The sequence below is a fragment of the Rattus norvegicus genome, chromosome 17, assembly GCF_036323735.1.
Source record: "Rattus norvegicus strain BN/NHsdMcwi chromosome 17, GRCr8, whole genome shotgun sequence".
NCBI lineage: Eukaryota > Metazoa > Chordata > Mammalia > Rodentia > Muridae > Rattus > Rattus norvegicus.
The window spans coordinates 14,529,161-14,548,979 of NC_086035.1; the positions used below are offsets into that span (position 1 = coordinate 14,529,161).

At 45.9% G+C, this 19,819-nt stretch overlaps 1 long non-coding RNA gene across 2 annotated transcripts in view; it reads right to left on the reverse strand.

The window, feature by feature from the left end:
• Positions 1-19,819, reverse strand: part of LOC689316 (hypothetical protein) — a 63,942-nt gene that overhangs the window by 20,248 nt on the left and 23,875 nt on the right. The window lies entirely within an intron of this gene.

Here is a 19,819-nt window from a genome sequence, read left to right on the forward strand (position 1 = left end):
CCCAAGTGTGAGCAGTATGAGCAGGCAGCCACTCACGGAAGCCCAAAACAGACCTCGGCCTAGGTCAATAGAGCACCTCACTTCCAAGGAGAAGGCTGGGGAGCTACATGGAGCCAGGCGGCGTAGCAGCAGGGCACGGCCAGGCTCTGTTCTGGCACCCTGCCTCCTCGGTTGCCAAGTTTAACAACAGTGTCTGTGTACCACAGATGACCGTGGGCGTGTAGGACATAGATGGCATCATGAGACTGCCTCCCCTGAAGCTGTCAGTGGGAATCCTAACTTAACTCCAACACAGACAGGTCCATAGGCTGTTCTATGACTGAGCCATGCCTAGACAGCCATGGACAACAACGAGGAGGAGAAACCAGCAGACATGAATACTGTGGCCCAGCAAGAAAGGTAACGGTCATGTTCTGAAGATGATGGGAAGGGTCAGACCAGGCAAAGCTGGTTTCTGCTGGAGACCTCACGGGCACGTTCCGTTTGCAGGGCCTTGCACAAGCAGCGTCCTCAGCAGATGATTCCTGTTAAATCCCTCCTTGGCAAAGTGTCTGCTCTGACATTACAGTGACTCAAGGCTGGGCCTAGTGCCCCTACCCAGGAACACAAACCGCTCTAGGGATCTTGCTCTGGAGTTGTGAACCCGCGTGGTAAGGGAAGTCTTACTGGAGACAAGGGGCCAAGACCAGCCATAGCCAGTTAATCTTGCTGAACGGATTGATCTTGGGTGTGGTGCTCTGGGCCCCCAAGAAGAGACTTAAAGAAACTGCTACATGCCCCAGTCCTCCAGTTCCATGTTTTGAAGCTCCCTTCCGGTACTGTCAGTGGGCACAGCAGCTGATGGGGCAAGAAGCCACAGGTGAGCACATGAAGCTATGTGAGCCTTCCTTCTGCAAACCAAGTGAGAGACGAACCAAGGGGCCAGGCCGGCAAGACAAGCTCATCACCTCTGCCACTTTGAGAGTTCAGCCTAGTCTACTTAAAGAGTATAAGCCCGTCCTGAGCAACTTAGTTTCAAAATATGAGGTAAAATGAAGCCAGAGATGAATGTCATTTAGTGCTGCAGACCATTTGCCTAGCTTGTGAAGCCTAGGGCTCAAGTCCTGGTACTATTTAAAAAAAAAAAAAGGAGGAAGAAGGAGGAGGAAGAGGGGGAGGAGGGAGGAGAGGGAGGAGGGAAGGAAGAGAAGGAGGAGGAAGAAGTAGTAGTAGTAGTATATAAGTTCAAGTGTTATCTGGAGGTGATAATACAGGATTTTAAAAAATATAAACAAGTTCTAAAAATATTGCATTCTTTAAGACATGGCTCAATGGTTAAGAACACGGACTTCTCTTCTAGAGGACCTGGGTTCAAATCCCAGCACCCACATGGCAGCTCACAACTGTACCTTGAAATCTAACACTCTCACACAGACATACATGCAGACAAAACAACAATGCACATATAATAAAAATAAATTCTAAAAAAGAAAAAATGTTGCCCCCTTTGATACTATATTTTAGAAACCTACATAAGTTGTTAGAATTACTAAAGCCAAACTCTGCAATACTGGCAAAGCATCCCATGTTGTAGGGCACATTGACCGTGCCACCAGGTGGACATGGACTGCTGAGGTGGAGCATGCTCTAACCCCAGGAATCTGAGGTTGAGATGGCAGGAGTAGAGCTGGCCCTCCATGCCCCCATGCCTGCTTTGGAACACTTAACCATGACCCTCAACGAGGTGGTCATGTAGCACAGCCCCTAGAATTCTTCCCCGTGCAAATAGAGGCGTCACCAGCACCATAGCCTTAGCCAAAAGCATGTACCCCCAAATCACATCCCCACTTCCCAAGGTTCATATAGTCCCTACCCACATGGAATAAAACACACAAGTTATTTCACCAAGAATGGTCTCAGAGTCGTTGTTTTTACTGAGTTGTAACACTTAGGGGAAGACTCAGCAGGGACCATGAACCCCATCTGCCTGGCCAGGCTCCCTTTGGCTGCAGAGACTTACATCACACTGTAGACGCCATAGGAATCCAGACCCTACCCCTGCGCCTCACCAGAACCTCTTTAGTCCTCGTTAAGAGGTGTGACACTCCCAGCATTCCCCGCTGGGCCGGAGCCTACGCACCATATCTGTCCCAAACTCCACTCCATCCTCCTTGGTCTGGCATATGGCGACATCTGACACCCCCGAGGGAAGGGGTGGGCTGGGGTCTAGGGACACCACCCGTTCCAGACTTTGCCCTGCTTTCTCTGAGCTGGTGTCCCCGAGGTGCCTGGACACCCCAAAAGGAGAGGCAGAACGACGCCAGGTGTGAGTGAGAGTCACTGTACCAGCCACTAGGCAAGATGGAGTGTCCTGCTCACGGGAACAGTAGAATGTACAGGAGGAAGACAAAGACTTTCTAGAACAGTCATTATTTCCATGTACACAGAATACTGACAGTATTGCTATAGTTTTTACGTGGAAAAAAATCCTAAACTACACGTGGAGCTACAACCAGTCAAGAACAAGAACAGACTTGTAGAAGCAAGAGTTAGAGAATGGGACAGGCCTGCCCTGTGAGTTATAAAGAAAACAGAAGCTCCAATTATTAAATAACGATTGGCATCAGTGCATACAGCAGAATAGAGGGTCAAGAAACAGCAAGGGATCTAGAAGCTTAGGCACACTGAGAGAGGGTTCAATGGGTGTGTGGGGATCAAAGCTGAAGAGGCTTCCCCAGTGAATAAAGTCAGATCCTCCCGTGTGCTGGCACATTATCGCTCCTCAAATGGAAAAGGCCAAAAGGAAAATTATAGACAAAACAGGGATGCAGATAACTCATGGCACAATCCCTAGTGTGTGCCCCCCCCATTCTTTTTATCTTATACAGGAATCACACCTTTATTTACTGCGTATCATGACATCAAAAGGCTTATTTATACGCGGTGGATTTTGTTTTAGAATGCATGCTTGTAGAACTATTGTGTGATACACAAGAAACTTCTGTGGGAACAAGAACTGGAAAACAGCCAAAATAGATTGCTATGCTCAGTAAAAAGTGACGTCGAGTAAAAGAGTATGGAGCAAGTGTGACGTCACCCACAGAGCTGCCCTTTCCTCACCACATACGCTGCAAACTAGAAATGACCTCCCTTTACAGGTCCAAGGGCCAGTCAACACAAACGTCCTGGCTGGTTTTGTGAGTCAGCTTGACACAAGCTAGAGTCATCGGAGAGGAAGGAGCCTCAGATGAAGAAATGCCTACATGAGATCCAGCTGTAAGGCCGTTAAGTCTCTCAATTAGCAATCAATGGGGGTGATGCCATCCCCAGACTGGGTTCTATAAGGAAGCAGGCTGACGTGACCTACAGATACCCAACCCCTGCAAGCCAGCAATTTCCATTCGTTCTTCCAGCCCTCTGGCCCTCTCCTGTCTCTCCCCACACCTGATCCTGAACCTCTCCGCCCTCCCCCCACTTTCTCATCTAGTTTCCTCCCTCTCTCTGCCTCCTATGACTATCTTATTCTCCCTTCTAAGTGAGATTCAAGCTTCCCCACTTGGGCCTTTCATCTTGTTCGGCTTCTTTGGGTCTGTGGAGCATAGCATGGGTTTCCTGTATTTTACGGCTCGTATCCACTTATGAATGAGCACACACCATGCATGTCCTTTTGGGTCAGGGATACCTCACTCAGGATGACATTTTCTAGTTCTATCCATTTGCCTGCAAAGTATCCTTCTTCTAATAGCTGAATGGTACTCTGTTGTGTAACAAACCACAATTTTTGTATCCATTCTTGGTCGAGGGATATCTGGGTTCTTTCCAGTTTCTGGCTATTGTAAATAAAGCTACTGTCAACATGGTAGAGTGCATGTCCTTGTGGTAATGGTGAAACATCTTTTGGGTATAAAACCCAGGAGTGTTTTTATCTGGGTCTCAAGGTAGAACGATTCCCAGTTTTCTGAGAAGCTGCCAAATTGATTTCCAAGCAGCCGTACACGTTTGCGCTCGACCAGACATGGAGGAGTGTTCCTCCTGCGCCATATCCTTCCCTGCAGGAGATGTCAGTTGAGCTTTCACCTTAGCCATTCTGATGGGTGGGGGATGGCATCTCAGGGTTGTTTTCATTTGCATTTCCCCATGGCTGAGAACACTATAAACTTTTCTTTAAGTGCTTCTTGACCATTCAAGGTTCCTCTGTTGAGAATTCTGTTACCTCTGATTTCCATTTTAAAGTTGGGCTATTTGGTTTGTTGGCGCCTAACTTCTTAAGTTCTTTATATATTTTGGATATAGGAATCTGGGATCGGAAGGCTCCCAGGAGTCTATGGAGGTGACTTTAGCTGAGACTCATAGCAGTGGGAATATAGAACTCTAAGTGGCCACTTCCTATATCCAGACAGGACTCCTAGTGGAGGGACAAGGACACCAACCCACCCAGAAAACTTTCAACCCAAAATGTATCCTGTCTACAAGAAAGGCAGGAACAAGGATGGAGCAGAGACTGGGGCAATGGCCAACCAGTAACTGGCCCAGCCTGAGACCCATGCCATGGGCGAGCACCAGTCCCTGACACTATCCGTGATGCTGTTATGCTAGCAGACAGGAGAATCCCCTCAGAGGCTCCACCTCCACCCAGCTGTAAAAACAGAGGCAGAGACTCACAGCCAACACCGGATGGAGCTTCGAGGCTCTTACGGAAGAGTTGAGGGAAGACCTGAGGGACCTGGAGAAAACAGGAACCCACAGGAAGACCAAAAGAGTCAACTAACGTGGGCCCTTGGGGGGTTCACAGAGACTGAACCACCAACCAAACATACACGGGCTGAACCTAGACACCCACCCCCCAAATATGGAGCAGATTGGTCTTCATGTGGGTCCCCCGACAACTGGGGTGGGGACTGTCCCTAAATCTGTTGCCTACCTGTGGAACCTGCTCCCCTAACTGGGCTGCCTTGTCTGACCCTCAGTGGCCCTGCAGAGACGATGCGTCAGAGTGCAGGGGCACCCAGGGGCAGTGGGCCTCCACACTCTCAGAAGGAAAGGGGATTGGGGGAAGGGATTGTGTAAACAATGGACCAAAAGGAGGGTGTAGTGGTTGGGATGTAGAATGAATGAATGAATGAATGAATGAATGAATGAGTGAGTGAGTGAAGAAAAAGAAAGAAATATAGGAAGGAAGAAAGGTTGAACAAGCCATGTGAAGCAAGTCAGTAAGCAGCAGCCCTCTATGGCCTCTGTATCAGCTCCTGCTTCCAGGATCCTGCCCTGCTTGAGTTCCTGTCCTGACTTCCCTGATGAACAGCAATGTGGAAGTGTAAATTAAATTAACCCTTTCATCCCCAACTTACTTTTTGGTCTTGGGTTTTTATCATAGCAACAGAAACCCTAACTAAGACAACAAACAACCAGTTAAGCAAAGGAAATTTAAGTTCCAAAGCATTTGGCTTAATCTTTATTTTGTTAGCTGCCACGTCTAACATAAAATGTCTCCCTGCATCCCCATTTTTTAAGAAAAGAAAATTGAGAGATGAGAGCTCACTACCCAGGTTTGCCTAGAACTCTCCATCCTGGACCTTCTCACTTCTGCTGCCTGAGTGCTGGAGTTACAGAAGTGAGCGGCTAGCACAGCCTGACCAAAACCTAAGTCTTTATGTACCAAAGGCACCAGGGAGTTAAAAAGCACGTTGTCAGCTCAGTTCCCACAGAAGGCAACAGACAGGAGTCAGGGATACAGTGAGGAGGCCCCTTTGCTCCAGGTTGTCAGTGTGGACAAGAAAATCAAGCCATCTGGAGTGGTTGCTTAGTGGGGTGACCTGGGCCTTCCTCTTGGGGTCTGAGCTCCCCAGATGAGGATATGTTCACTGCTGGGTGTAAAAGTTTAGAGACACCTTGTGAGGTACCTGTTTCCAGGCTCCCTTTACCATTTTCCCATCATATGAAAGCAAGCTTCATCCTTGTTGTTCATAGCTACGGCCCCAACCTTTCCTGTTGAACCACTGACTCCAAGAAACACACACACAAACACACACACACACACACACACACACACACACACACACACACACACATACACATTCTCAAGGCAGTGAGTACAGGTTCTTTTCAGTTAACAACAGTCTCTGAAAAGAATTGTCACCATTCCCACACCTGGTAATTTGGCTTTTAATCACCACGAGTGCAAGGCCACACAAATGTAGATAAAAGTATACAAGAGGCCCACTCCCTAGATGCGCAGAGAGAAGCACTCCTTGTACTTGCTGGCTCTCGGCTTCGGGTGCTGATGAGGCATGGCAGTGGGAGTTGTTAGTGTACAGGATGTTCTAGACCGGAAGGCGGTATCCAGATCTCAGTGGATCAGATCTCATCCCATCACCACCACTTACACTAACCTCAGTGGATTGGCTCCAGTGCCCTGAGCTCAGTGTCTTGTGTCCTAAAGGACTGTGTGTGTTATCAAGCTGATGGACAAGGCATTCGGCAAGGCTTTGGGAGGGGCACAAGCGAACTCACATGCAGGGATGGCAGACTCATCCCCTAAACTGTAAGAAAGCAACCCGAGCTCAGCCAGCCCGTGTGCATTAATTCATGCTCTCTGCTCCTGACTCGGGATGCAATACAACCAGCGGCTGCACGTTCCTGCCACCCCGGATGCTTGCTGCAGTGAGGAACTGTACTCAGACACTGAGAGCCACATGCATCTTTCCTTCCTTAAGCTGCTTTGCCATAGCAAGAAAAAAATAACTTGGTTTGAGGATTCTGGTGGCAGCTTATGAACATGTGCAGAACGGCAGATGTGTAAGGGGGAAGAAATAAGACTGAGTAAGAAAGATGAATTAATTTTATAACTGGCTTTCTCTTGGGATCTAATCCCGTCCCCTGAGATCTGCCAGATCCCTCAAGATGGCTAACTCATTTAGGAGGGTCAGGCCTCTACCTACATGCCTCTTTCTTCTTTTAGGCTCCACCAAGTCATCACCACCTGTACACTGCTACATAGGAGAACAAGATGGTAGCACGTGCACCTTTGGGAGCGACCCTCAAATCACATCAAAGCCATGGAACAGTCCTTGCACCTCTCAGAGTCCGATCAAGGCTCATCTTTAGCTGCCCAGCAGATATAAGAGGTACTCCTAGACACTAACAAAAGAAACTGGTATGGGCTTTTAAAGAGAACCGAGTCAGTTCAAACCACACAGGCCACTGTCTGGATGGTGTGCAAGATTTGGCTGTACCATATTTAAATTCACTATAAGTAAGGGGGCCTCCAACATCGATGCTGTAATTTCTAATGAGCATGCTGGAAACAAAATACAATTTCACGGACAGAGAGTTCTGATGTTACCTCCCACAGCCAAGGAATAGCCTGGCACTTCCTCTCCCCTCTACTTCCTTGAAGAAAAGCTGCTGGTTCTTCTGAGGCCCTGATAGGGACTTGGCACTCTGAGTCCCTGTGCTGCCAGCTGATCACCTAGGACCAGCAGCTCTGACCAGTGCTATGGGGAGAAGCATCCTCAGCTGCCACTCTCTCATGCTTACTGCACTACAGACGTACAGTAATCCAATCTCAACTGGACGGCACCCCAGCACTATTAGGGAGTAGCCAGTTCCCCTCTGCTGGTCACACATGACCTGCAACTTCAGTCTCTACACCATGATACTCTGCCCTTTCTTGGGGAATTCCTTTCTTATGGGATGTTCTTTTAAAAGCACACAATTCACAGAAGACGGTCACCAAAGGCCAGCAGTGCTACTGCTGGAGTATCCCAGCTGCCATGTGTGGCTGAGAGAACAGATAGTGTCACAAGGCAACAGCCGTACAGCCAGCCATTATGTGACATATTGGATCCAGTTCCGTTTTCTAAAAATAAATTGTCTCCCCTATGAGAAGCCCATGTGTGAATGCCTTATGGTCAAGGGGCCAACTTGGTATACAACTAAATTAACTTGTTTTGCAGATGCAGAGGGCACCTGATCCCATACCCATAAAAACGCACCACGCTTCTAGATACTGGTGATTAACAGAGACTCTATCACCCATGTGATGCCGCCACAGTACAAACAAGGACCATACATTTGCTCAGGACATCATGACCAGTCAGCATAGCTCTCCACTGGCCAATCCTTCCTCGCCGGGACAAGGTTAGACATTCAACAGGGATACTGATACCCAACAAATGTAAGACAAACTCACACAGATGTATGGGTTCAGCAATGGGGGGCTGAGCCCATAACCAACTGAGGTGGTCCAGATGCTGACGATGGAAGATAAACCAGAGGTTGCTTCCCTGTAACATCACAAGCTCTGATTCCTGCTGCTTAAAACTGCACGCTCCCATGAATTTACCTTCACAGACGCACAGAGAATACCCCACCTGCACACAGTTTCTCCAACAGCACCTGGCTTTCATGCCCTTGGGGTCACTCACTCGGAAGGTGACAAGCACAATGTGTATGTGGTTCCCCATAGGAGGGTGACCAGCAGCAGAGAGAGACCCATGCCCATGTCCACATCCACATGCAAGGCCTGGGACTTTGCACAGAAACTTTGTGTACTTCAGGGATGGTGGTTTCAAACAATGAGTGCTGGCGTTTGCTAACTAGCCGTGTACCTGTTAGCATATCTTACTATGTTTCGCTCTAGTTTTTTTTTTTAAAGATTTATTGTTGTGACTAATATTTTAATTTTACCTAGGTGTGTGTGCCCGTGCACACACGCAGGTGCACTCGTGAACATGCATGTATGTATATGCACACATGTGCTTGTGTAGGTCAGGGTCAATGGAGCTGGAGTTACAGATGTTATGAGGTTGTGACCTGGGTTTTCTAGAAGACCGACAAGTGCTCGTCTGCTGACTCATCCCACCTGTCCCTGCCCTAAGACTTACCAATGGCTGGGGAGGTGTCAGAGGGCCTCAACTCACATAAGAACCTTGTCACATGTTCTCCAGGCTTCCTCTACTAGGCAAGCCAGTCAGCTAAGATCATGCCATGAAATTCTGCCTTGTATTCAGGATGGTGGCTTACATTTGTAAATCCAGCACTCTGGAGACTGATTCAGGAGAAATGTCACAAATTTGGGGCCAACCTGGGCTATACAGTGAGTTGCAAAGCCAGGCTGGTTACAAAGTGAGATCTGTCTCAAATTTGACACACACACACACACACACACACACACACACACACACACACACAGAGACACACACAGACACACACACACAGACACACGCACACACATACACACAGCACACACACACACACAGACACACATATACACACAGCACACACACAGACACAGACACACACACACACACAGACACACGCACACACATACACACAGCACACACACAGACACAGACACACACAGACACAGACACACACACACATACACACACACACACACAGACACACGCACACACATACACACAGCAAAACAAAGCAAAGTAAAATAAAAAAAAAATCACTACCAAACCAGACCTTGGCTTATGGCATTTACGATTATAATTTTTTTCCCCTGGGAGCTCAGGCCCAAACCCAGGCCCTTGCGCTTCCTAGACAAGCACTCTACCACTGAGCTAAATCCCCAACCCCTACAATTATAAATCTTATGCACTCACTGATAAGCGGATATTAACCCAAAAGCTTGGAATCCCTAAGATATAGTTCACAAACCACAGGAAGCTCAAGAAGAAGGAAAACCAAAATGTAGATGCTTCAGACCTTCTTAGAAAGGTGAAAAAAGGGGTTGGGGATTTAGCTCAGTGGTAGAGCGCTTGCCTAGGAAGCACAAGGCCCTGGGTTCGGTCGCCAGCTCCGGAAAAAAAAAAAAAAAAAAAAAAAAAAAAAGAAAGGTGAAAAAAACATACACTCACAGGAGGAAATACAGAGACAAAGTATGGAACGGAGACTGAAAGGCCATCGAGAGACTACCACACATGGGGATGCATCCTATATACAGACTCCAAACACTGACACTATTGTGGATGCCAAAAAGTGCTTGCTGACAGGAGCCTGATATAGCTGTCTCCCGAGAGGCTCTGGCAGAGCCTGACAAATACATAGGGAGATGCTCACAGCCAACCTGTTCTCAGCCAACTGAGAAAAGGGTCCCCATTGGAGGAGTTACAGAAAAGACTGAAGTAGCTAAAGGGGTTTGCAACAAACCAGACCCCCCAGAGCTCCCAGGGACTAAACCACCATCCCAAGAGTACACAGGAATGGACCTAGGGCTCCATCCGCACATGTAGCAGAGGATAGGACTTGTTGGGTATCAGTGGGAGGAGAGGCCCTTGGTCCTGTCAAGGCTCGATGCCCCAGTGTAAAGGAATATCAGGGCAGGGAGGTGAGAGGGAAAGAGGAGTGAGAGTGGGATAGCAGGTTTATGGAGGGAAAACCAGGAAATGGAATAACATTTAAAATGTAAATAAAATGCAATTAAAAAATATAATGTGGGATCCCGGCCCACAGATCCCTGCTCCCAAACCCCGTGGAAGAGAGAGCTCATCGCTCAGACAGGTGGGCACTCCTGAGACTGCAGGGTAGGAGAGACTGCCAGTACTGACCACTCTTGCCCACATCCCTGGCCAAAGAGGAAAATGAATAGGGCCTCTAGGAACAGGAAGATAGGGGCACTCAAGCCGCAGGAGCGTTGAGGTCCAGACTGTGACCAGATCTGAAGGGACCTGGTCAAACAGTTTCCTGCACCCAAATCCTGTGGGAGAGAGAGCTAGACCATCAGAGGGGCAGATATGCCTGGGAAGCCAGAGGAGACTACTCTCTTCCCACGTTTCTGACTCTAGAGGAAAATGCCTAATGCCATCTGGGCCCCCTGTGTACTGCTGCCCTCATGGAGTGCTGAAATGCAGCTCAAGGAGTGACTTCAGGCCTGAAAACTGAGGTAAGAACAACTTTTCTGCTCCAAGTCACCTGCCTGGTGGACTCAGGACACACGCCCAAAGGAACAGCTGAAGACCAGTAGACAGGAATGACTACAAGCCTGAAAGCTGAACACTCTGCTCCCATAACTGGCTGAAAGAAAACAGGAAAACAGGTCTATAGCACTCCTGACACAAAGGCCTATAGGACAGGCTAGCCAATGTCAGAAATAGCAGAACAAGGTAACACCAGAGACAACCTGATGACGAGAGGCAAGTGCAGGAACCCAAGCAACAGAAACCAAGACTACATGGCATCATCAGAGCCCAATTCTCCCACCAAAGCAAACACTGAATATCCAAACATGCCAGAAAAGCAAGATCTAGATTTAAAATCACAATTGATCATGATGATGGAGGACTTCAAAAAAGACATGAAGAACTCCCTTAGAGAAATGCAGGAAAACACAAATAAACAAGTAGAAGACTATAGAGAGGAAACACAAAAATCCCTGAAAGAATTCCAGGAAAACACAATCAAACAGTTGAAGGAATTAAAAATGGAAATAGAAGCAATAAAGAAAGCACAAAGGGAGACAACCCTGGATATAGAAAACTAAAGGAAGAGACAAGGAGCTGTCTACAAGCATCGCCAACAGAATACAAGAGATAGAAGAGAGAATCTCAGGAGCAGAAGATTTCATAGAAATCATCGACACAACTGTCAAAGATAATGTAAAACGTAAAAAGCTACTGGCCCAAAATATACAGGAAATCCAGGACACAATGAGAAGATCAAACCTAAGGATAATAGGTATAGAAGAGAGTGAAGACTCCCAGCTCAAAGGACCAGTAAATATCTTCAACAAAATCATAGAAGAAAACTTCCCTAACCTAAAGAAAGAGATGCCCATAAGCATACAAGAAGCCTACAGAACTCCAAATAGATTGGACCAGAAAAGAAACTCTTCCCGTTACATAATAGTCAAAACACAAAATGCACAAAACAAAGAAAGAATATTAAAAGCAGTAAGGGAAAAAGGTCAAATAACATATAAAGGCAGACCTATCAGAATTATACCAGACTTCTCACCAGAGACTATGAAAAGCCAGAACATCCTGGACAGATGTCATACAGACCCTAAGAGAACACAAATGCCAGCCCAGGTTACTGTATCCAGCAAAACTCTCAATTAACATAGATGGAGAAACCAAGATATTCCATGACAAAACCAAATTAACACAATATCTTTCTACAAATCCAGCCCTACAAAGGATAATAAATGGCAAAGCCCAGCACAAGGAGGCAAGCTACACACTAGAAAAAGCAAGAAACTAATCGTTTTGCAACAAAACAAAGAGAAGACAAGCACACAAGCATAACCTCACCTCCAAATATGAATATAACAGGAAGCAAGAATCACTATTCCTTAATATCTCTGACCATCAATGGACTCAATTCCCCAATAAAAAGACATAGATTAACAAACTGGATACGCAATGAGGACCCTGCATTCTGCTGATTACAGGAAACACAGCTCAGAGACAAAGACAGACACTACCTCAGAGTGAAAGGCTGGGGAAAAAACTTTCCAAGTAAATGGACTGAAGAACCAAGCTGGAGTAGCCATTCTAATATCAAATAAAATCGATTTTCAACCAAAAGTCATCAAAAAAGATAAGGTAGGATACTTCATATTCATCAAAGGAAAAATCCACCAAGATGAACTCTCAATCCTAAATATCTATGCTCCAAATACAAGGGCACCTACATACATAAAAGAAACCTTACTAAAGCTCAAGGCATACACTCAAACTAATAGAAGAAAAAGTGGGGAAGAATCTCGAACACATGCGCACTGGAGAAAATTTCCTGAACAAAACACCAATGGCTTATGCTCTTAAGATTAAGAATTGACAAATGGGATCTCATAAAACTACAAAGTTTCTGTAAGGCAAAGGACACTGTTGTTAGGGCAAAACGGCAACCAACAGATTGGGAAAAGATCTTTACCAATCCTACAACAGATTGGTTATATAATTGGCCTTATATCCAAAATATACAAAGAACTCAAGAAGTTAGACCGCAGGGAAACAAATAACCCTATTAAAAAATGGGGTTCAGAGCTAAACACAGAATTCACAGCTGAGGAATGCCGAATGGCTGAGAAGCACTGAAAGAAATCTTCAACATCTTTAGTCATAAGGGAAATGCAAATCAAAACAACCCTGAGATTCCACCTCACACCAGTCAGAATGGCTAAGATCAAAAATTCAGGGGACAGCAGATGCTGGCGAGGATGTGGAGAAAGAGGAAAACTCCTTCATTTTTGGAGGGATTGCAGACAGGTACAACCATTCTGGAAATCAGTCTGGAGGTTCCTCAGAAAATTGGACATTGAACTAGCTATACCTCTCTTGGGCATATACCCAAAAGATGCCCCAACATATAACAAAGACACATGTTCCACTATGTTCATAGCAGCCTTATTTACAATAGCCAAGAGCTGGAAAGAACCCAGATGCCCTTCAACAGAGGAATGGATACAGAATATGTGGTAACTCTACACAATGGAGTATTACTCAGTTATCAAAAACAATGACTTTGTGAAATTCATAGGCAAATGGGTGGAACTGGAAAATATCATCCTGAGTGAGGTAACTCAATCATAGAAAAACACACATGGTATGTACTCATTGATAAGTGGATATTAGCCCAAATGCTCGAATTACCCTAGATGCACAGAACACATGAAACTCAAGATGGATGACCAAAATTAGAGTGCTTCACTCCTTCTTTAAAAGGGGAACATGAATACCCTTGGGAGGCAAAGTGTAGAACAGAGGCAGAAGGAACACCCATTCAGAGCCTGCCCCACATGTGGCCCATACATATACAGCCACCCAATTAGACAAGATGGATGAAGCAAAGAAGTGCAGACCGACAGGAGCCGGATGTAGATCGCTCCTGAGAGACACAAGCAGAATACAGCAAATACAGAGGCGAATGCCAGCAGCAAACCACTGAACTGAGAATAGGACCCCCGTTGAAGGAATCAGAGAAAGAACTGGAAGAGCTTGAAGGGGCTCGAGAGCCCATATGTACAACAATGCCAAGCAACCAGAGCTTCCAGGGACTAAGCCACTACCTAAAGACTATACATGGACTGACCCTGGACTCTGACCTCATAGGTAGCAATGAATATCCTAGTAAGAGCACCAGTGGAAGGGGAAGCCCTGGGTCCTGCTAAGACTGAACCCCCAGTGAACTAGACTGTTGGGGGGAGGGCGGCAATGGGGGGAGGATGGGGAGGGGAACACCCATAGAGAAGGGGAGGGGAAGGGGTTAGGGCAATGTTGGCCTGGAAACTGGGAAAAGGAATAACAGTTGAAATGTAAATAAGAAAATACCCAATTTAATAGAGATGGAAAAAAATAATGTGTACATTGCGTGTTACCACTTTGAGATGTAAAGAAACTCACGCAAAAAGCTAATGCTTATTTTGCGTTGTGGGACAGATATGGGTGGATTCTTTCATTCATGTCCTCATTTAAAGTCTTACTTTTGGCTTCCAATTGCATTTTTACTGCTTTCTTTGGTTATATGGAGAAAAAAAGAGACTCGGTGTCTTTGGATTTGAAGCTTTAAGATGAATCTTTCACCTGCAGTTGCAAATGTCACCATAATTTTCCTTGAGGAAAATACCCACTAGTCTTTTGAAGCTTCACCAAAAACAACTTCAGCATTATCCTCTCCTTCTCGATCTCTCTTATGCGGAGGAGTAGAGCTTTCTGTAGTTTTCGGATGTGAAGCCTGGTCCTCTTTTCCTCTCCGGAGTTGTTCACAAGGGCCTTCCGGAGGCATACACCATCTCTAGCTTTGAAGCTTGCATTCTTTATTAAGCTACCCATTCCACCCCTCTTGTAAGTGTGGCCAAGTGGGATTGATGAGGCTCAAGGCAGGGCAGGGCAGCTGCCTATAAATGTCTCTGGAACAGAGCGGCATGGAAACAAAGCTCACGGAATCTTGGAGCTGGGTGACATCAGAGATGTACCTAACCCCAAACTCTAAGACTCAGTGCACAGAAAAAGCGTTTACTCTAGGGTGTTAACCACTGTTACTCTGGGAACAGATTACTATATGTAAATACCAGGCGAGGCTGGCTATCAAATACCTCCTACCACTTTGTGCTTCTACTGATGCCCCATGGCAAGTGCCTTAGGTGCTTACCAGGACCAGAAGGTTTATGTTTATGGGGAGAAAAAATTAGAAGGATGATTCAATAATTGTGTTTAGTTTCAAAAGTGATCCATTATTGTGGGAAAACTCTGCTAATTAAGGGCGCAGTCTACCACAACCACAGAGTCCCGAGCTTGGCACAATATGGGAGACTCCCTTTGGTTAGCAGGGCTTCTTCTCCTCTGACCTTGTCCAGGGAATTTTAAGGCCCCAAACTCACCTCTACCTGAGGATGTCAGGTAGTCTCAATTAGCTCATAGGATCAATTTCCTTTCCCTTGATAAAACCTGTTCAGCCAGTACCTGAGATTCCTGAAATGCTTCCCCATCTAATGAGGCAGTCCAGGTATCCTAAGCCCCCACCAGCCAATGACCTTTACCCATCCCAGATGTCCCTATCCTCAGTCCCCTAAAACTTTATAAGCCTTCATTCACCCTAAGTAAAGTTGATCAACTGACAAGTGGTCCCAGTGTGGTCATTCACAGGGCTTCTGAACCCCCATTTGATGTCTCTGCTCCTACTGCCCTTGTGGGCTGATTAGGCCAATCAGAGCAGGGGTGTGTGTGCATGTATATATTTATATGTAATAATTATACTACATACATTTATGTTTACATGTTATATATTTATAAGTATAAATATATTTCTATATAACATGCATATATATGTGTATATATATACATACATATATATATATATATACATACATATATATATAAAACATTTCTGTTACAGAAAGCTAGAGTGAAGACAGTAGCAAGGGTATATGTACTGGGATTGGCGATACCAATACAAATCTGGTTTTTCTGAATCAGTTGAACTTATGGCTCTATCTGCCAGTCAACTATCAGCAGCAGCAAGGACGGATACACAGCTCTAAGACTAGCCCACAGCAGCCTGGGGCACTCTTAATCTCGTAGAGACCTCAAATTTGGGCAAAGCCAAATCCTTCACTACAGAGCAGAATCTTAGTATCAACTAGCGTGACCAAGTACAGTATATTAAAAGACATTGTAAACACAGATTTTAATGAACCTGCACACCTATGGGCGTTGCAATCTGGTATAAACACTCTGGAAATCAATCTGGAGGTTCCTCAGAAAATTGTATATAGTACTACCTGAGGACCCAGCTAGGTACCTGAGGACCTCTCTTGGGCATATACCCAAATGGCTCCAATATATAACAAGGACACATGCTCCACTATGTTCCTAGCAGCCTTATTTATAATAGCCAGAAGCTGGAAAGAACCCAGATGTCCTTCAACAGAGGAATGGATACAGAAAATGTGGTACATCTACACAACGGAATATTACTCAGCTATCAAAAACAATGACTTCATGAAATTCATAGGCAAATGGTTGGAACTGGAAAATATCATCCTGAGTGAGGTAACCCAGTCACAAACAACACACATGGTATGCACTCACTGATAAGTGGATATTAGCCCAAATGCTTGAATTACCCAAGATACAATCCACAGACCACATGAAGCTCAAGAAGGATGACCAAAGTGTCAGTCCTTCTTAAAAGGGGGAACAAAAAAATTCATAGGAGGAGATATGGAGGCAAAGTTTGGAGCAGAGACTGAAGGAGTGGCCATTCAGAGCCTGCCCCACCTGGGGATCCAGCCTATATATATATATATATATATATATATATATATATATATATATATAGCCACCAAACCTAGACAATATTGATAAAGCCAAGAAGTGCATGCTGACAGGAGCCTGGTATAGCTGTCTCCTGAGAGGCTCTGCCAGAGCATGACAAACACAGAGGCTGATGCTAGCAGCCAACCATTGAACCAAGAATGGGGTCCCCATTGGAGGAGTTAGAGAAAGGTTTGAAGGAGCTGAAGGGGTTTGCAACCCCATAAGAACAAGAATACCAACTAACCAGAGCTCCCAGGGACTAAACCACTACCCAAAGAGTACACATGGAGTGACCCATGGCTCCAGCTGCATATGTAGCAGAGAATGGCAATGTTGGGCACTAATGGGAGGAGAAGCCCTTGGTAACTGCCAAGGCTGGACACCCTGCCCCCAGTGTAGGGGAATGTCAGGGTGGGAAAGGGGGTTGGTTGGGGATGGGAACGCCCTCATAGAAGGGGGAGGGGGATGGGATAGGGGGTTTATGGATGGGAAACCAGAAAAGGGAATAACATTTGAAACATAAATTTAAAAAATATCCAATAAAGAAAAAGAATAGAAAACAGATACCAAGTCTCAGAAGATATAATTCTATAATTCTAGAGATAAAAGGTAACTCCCAAATAAATTACATTATTGCATGATTAAAAAGAAAAGCATGAGTGTTAAAAGAAAGAGAGGCACTTGAGAGGAAAAGCAAGACATGCTAGAGACCATGGCTGTGGGCTTCTCAAAGAAGACACAGTAAACACAGGCTGCTCTGTTGGGTGTGACTGACATCTGAAAAGGCTGTTAAGAAGTCCCCCCACCCCACCCCACCCCACACTTTACAAAGCATTTAAAATAGTTAGAGGACTGGCAGTGGACAGTCACAAGGCTGGTTTGGATGGAAGCCTGATCTGAGTTTGTCCTCATGTGGAGGCAGAGTTACATCGTTCTGTAAAGGACGAGGAATAGGCCCAGAGAACGTGATAAAGCTGGAAGCTGTAGGAGCTGGGGCCATTGAGAAGGGGTACCCTGGACAGTAGCTAGAGCTGGAAGGTGCTAGGATATCAGGGTGGGGACGAGGGTGGGCAGGATATGGGTCATTGGTTGTAAAGAAGCTTTCTGGATGAGGTTCCCAGAAGATTGCAGTTTGTATCTGGGAAGACAGAAGGGTGTGATTAAATGTTAATTTTACTGGGCTTCTGATTGTCAGCTGACAAGAGTCTTCAACCAGGTCCTGAGCACAGGATTCCTTTTCCATCTTGTATCCCCATAATTGGCTCTGGTGCGTGCGTGCGTGCGTGTGTGTGTGTGTGTGTGTGTGTGTGTGTGTGTCTGTCTGTCTGTCTGTCTGTCTGTCTGTGTCTGTGTTTATGAAGATACATGTGTGAAAGCCAGCAGAGGGTTTCAGTTTTGAGGCACGCTCCCTCACTGGCCTGGAACTTGCCAAGTAGGCTAAGCTGGCTGGCTAACAAGTTCCAGCTGTTCTCAGGTACAATGGTGTTCTGCCATATTCTGCTGTTTTACATGAATTTTGAGGATCATATTCATGGCCTCATGGTTGCAGGGCAAGCCCACATCTTCCTAGCCTCTCTGTCTTTCTCTCCACCTTTAATTTCACGTCAGAGATTTTGATCTAGAATTTATAAGGAACCTTCAAAAACTAAACACTAAAAAAGTCAAATCATCCAATCACTGTATAAGCAAATTAACTGAATGATCAGTTCAATTTTAAAAAACCTTCAAATGTCCCCACAGTCTCAACAATGTTTAAAAGTTCAAAGTCTCTTCTGAGATCCATCCAATTGCTTAATTCTAATTCCCTATAAAATCAAAATAAAAAAGCCAATCACGTACCTCCAAAGTCACAGGATATACATGCCATCCCAAAACATCATAGAAGGGAAATCCTGGATAAAAGCACCAAAACCCACCCAGCCAAACTCCAAACTCTGCATCTCCATGGCTGCTGTCAATGCTCTTCAGATCTCCTTTCTGCCTTGTTAACTGCGGCCCACTTCCTTCTCTGAGGCTGGCTGCACTCCCTGTTAGCAGCCTTCCTCAGCAGGTATCCCACAGCTCTGGCATCTCTAGCATGAAGCGGTTTCCCGTCACAGCTAGGCTTCGCCGATCGCCTCTCAGAGGCTCACTTCATGTTGCCAAGCCTCCACTCCTTTGCCTGACCGCTTCAATCCTGGGCCATCAACTGCAACCCAGTCTGTACTTTTACCAATGGCCTTCCCTGGCCTCTCACAGTGCCCAGCCTCAGCTGGTCTCCACGACCCCTTCATGCCTTCAAAACCTATAGCACCTGGGTAATGCTTACACATTACCAGGTCCTGCTGCTGCAGGAGATACAACCTTGGCAATCTCTAGAACACAGCTTCTCCGTGCTCTCAGAAATCACCTCCCAGAAGATTTCGCCTCAGTGATGCTGGTCTCTTTTTTAATCACTGCTAATTTCTTAGCTCCAGCTGACCGGCATCATTAACTGTCTCTGTAGTCTCTTTCTGCTCTTGATTCTAAAACCAGAGCCACATGGCCCTGATTACTTACTGAGTTCTGCTGCTTACTGGAGTTGGAACGTGCCCCCCTTGTTCTATTACATTATAATCAGCTGTCTGTTTTCCAACTTCTTCACCGCCTAAGCTTGGCTGTCCTGGAACCTGCTCTGTAGGCTGACCTTGAACTCAGATCTGCAGGGCTCACTCTTTCCTGAATGCTGGGATTAAAGGTATGGACCACTAGCTGGGCTTTAGCTTTTCATGGCCACTGATCCTCAAGAGCAGGATCAAAAGTCTGTGTCTTCCAGCCTCAAGGTCTGGATCACACTTGTGCCCTCCACGTCTGGACTGTAGTTCATTTTAGATTAAAAGTCTAAATGAAAATAACACCCAAGTCCCTAGTTCCACTACAAAAGCATAAACAATAAACTTAGCAGGGTGGGGTCTTGCTTCCGGGTGACCACTCCCTTAATCTGAGAGTCTCCTAGAACAAAGGATTCAGGTCCATTCTACTTCCTGGTGCCCCTATGTTCTTTTTAATGCATTTATTAACATGTCTGCGTGCTCTGCCTTCACGTGTCCCCC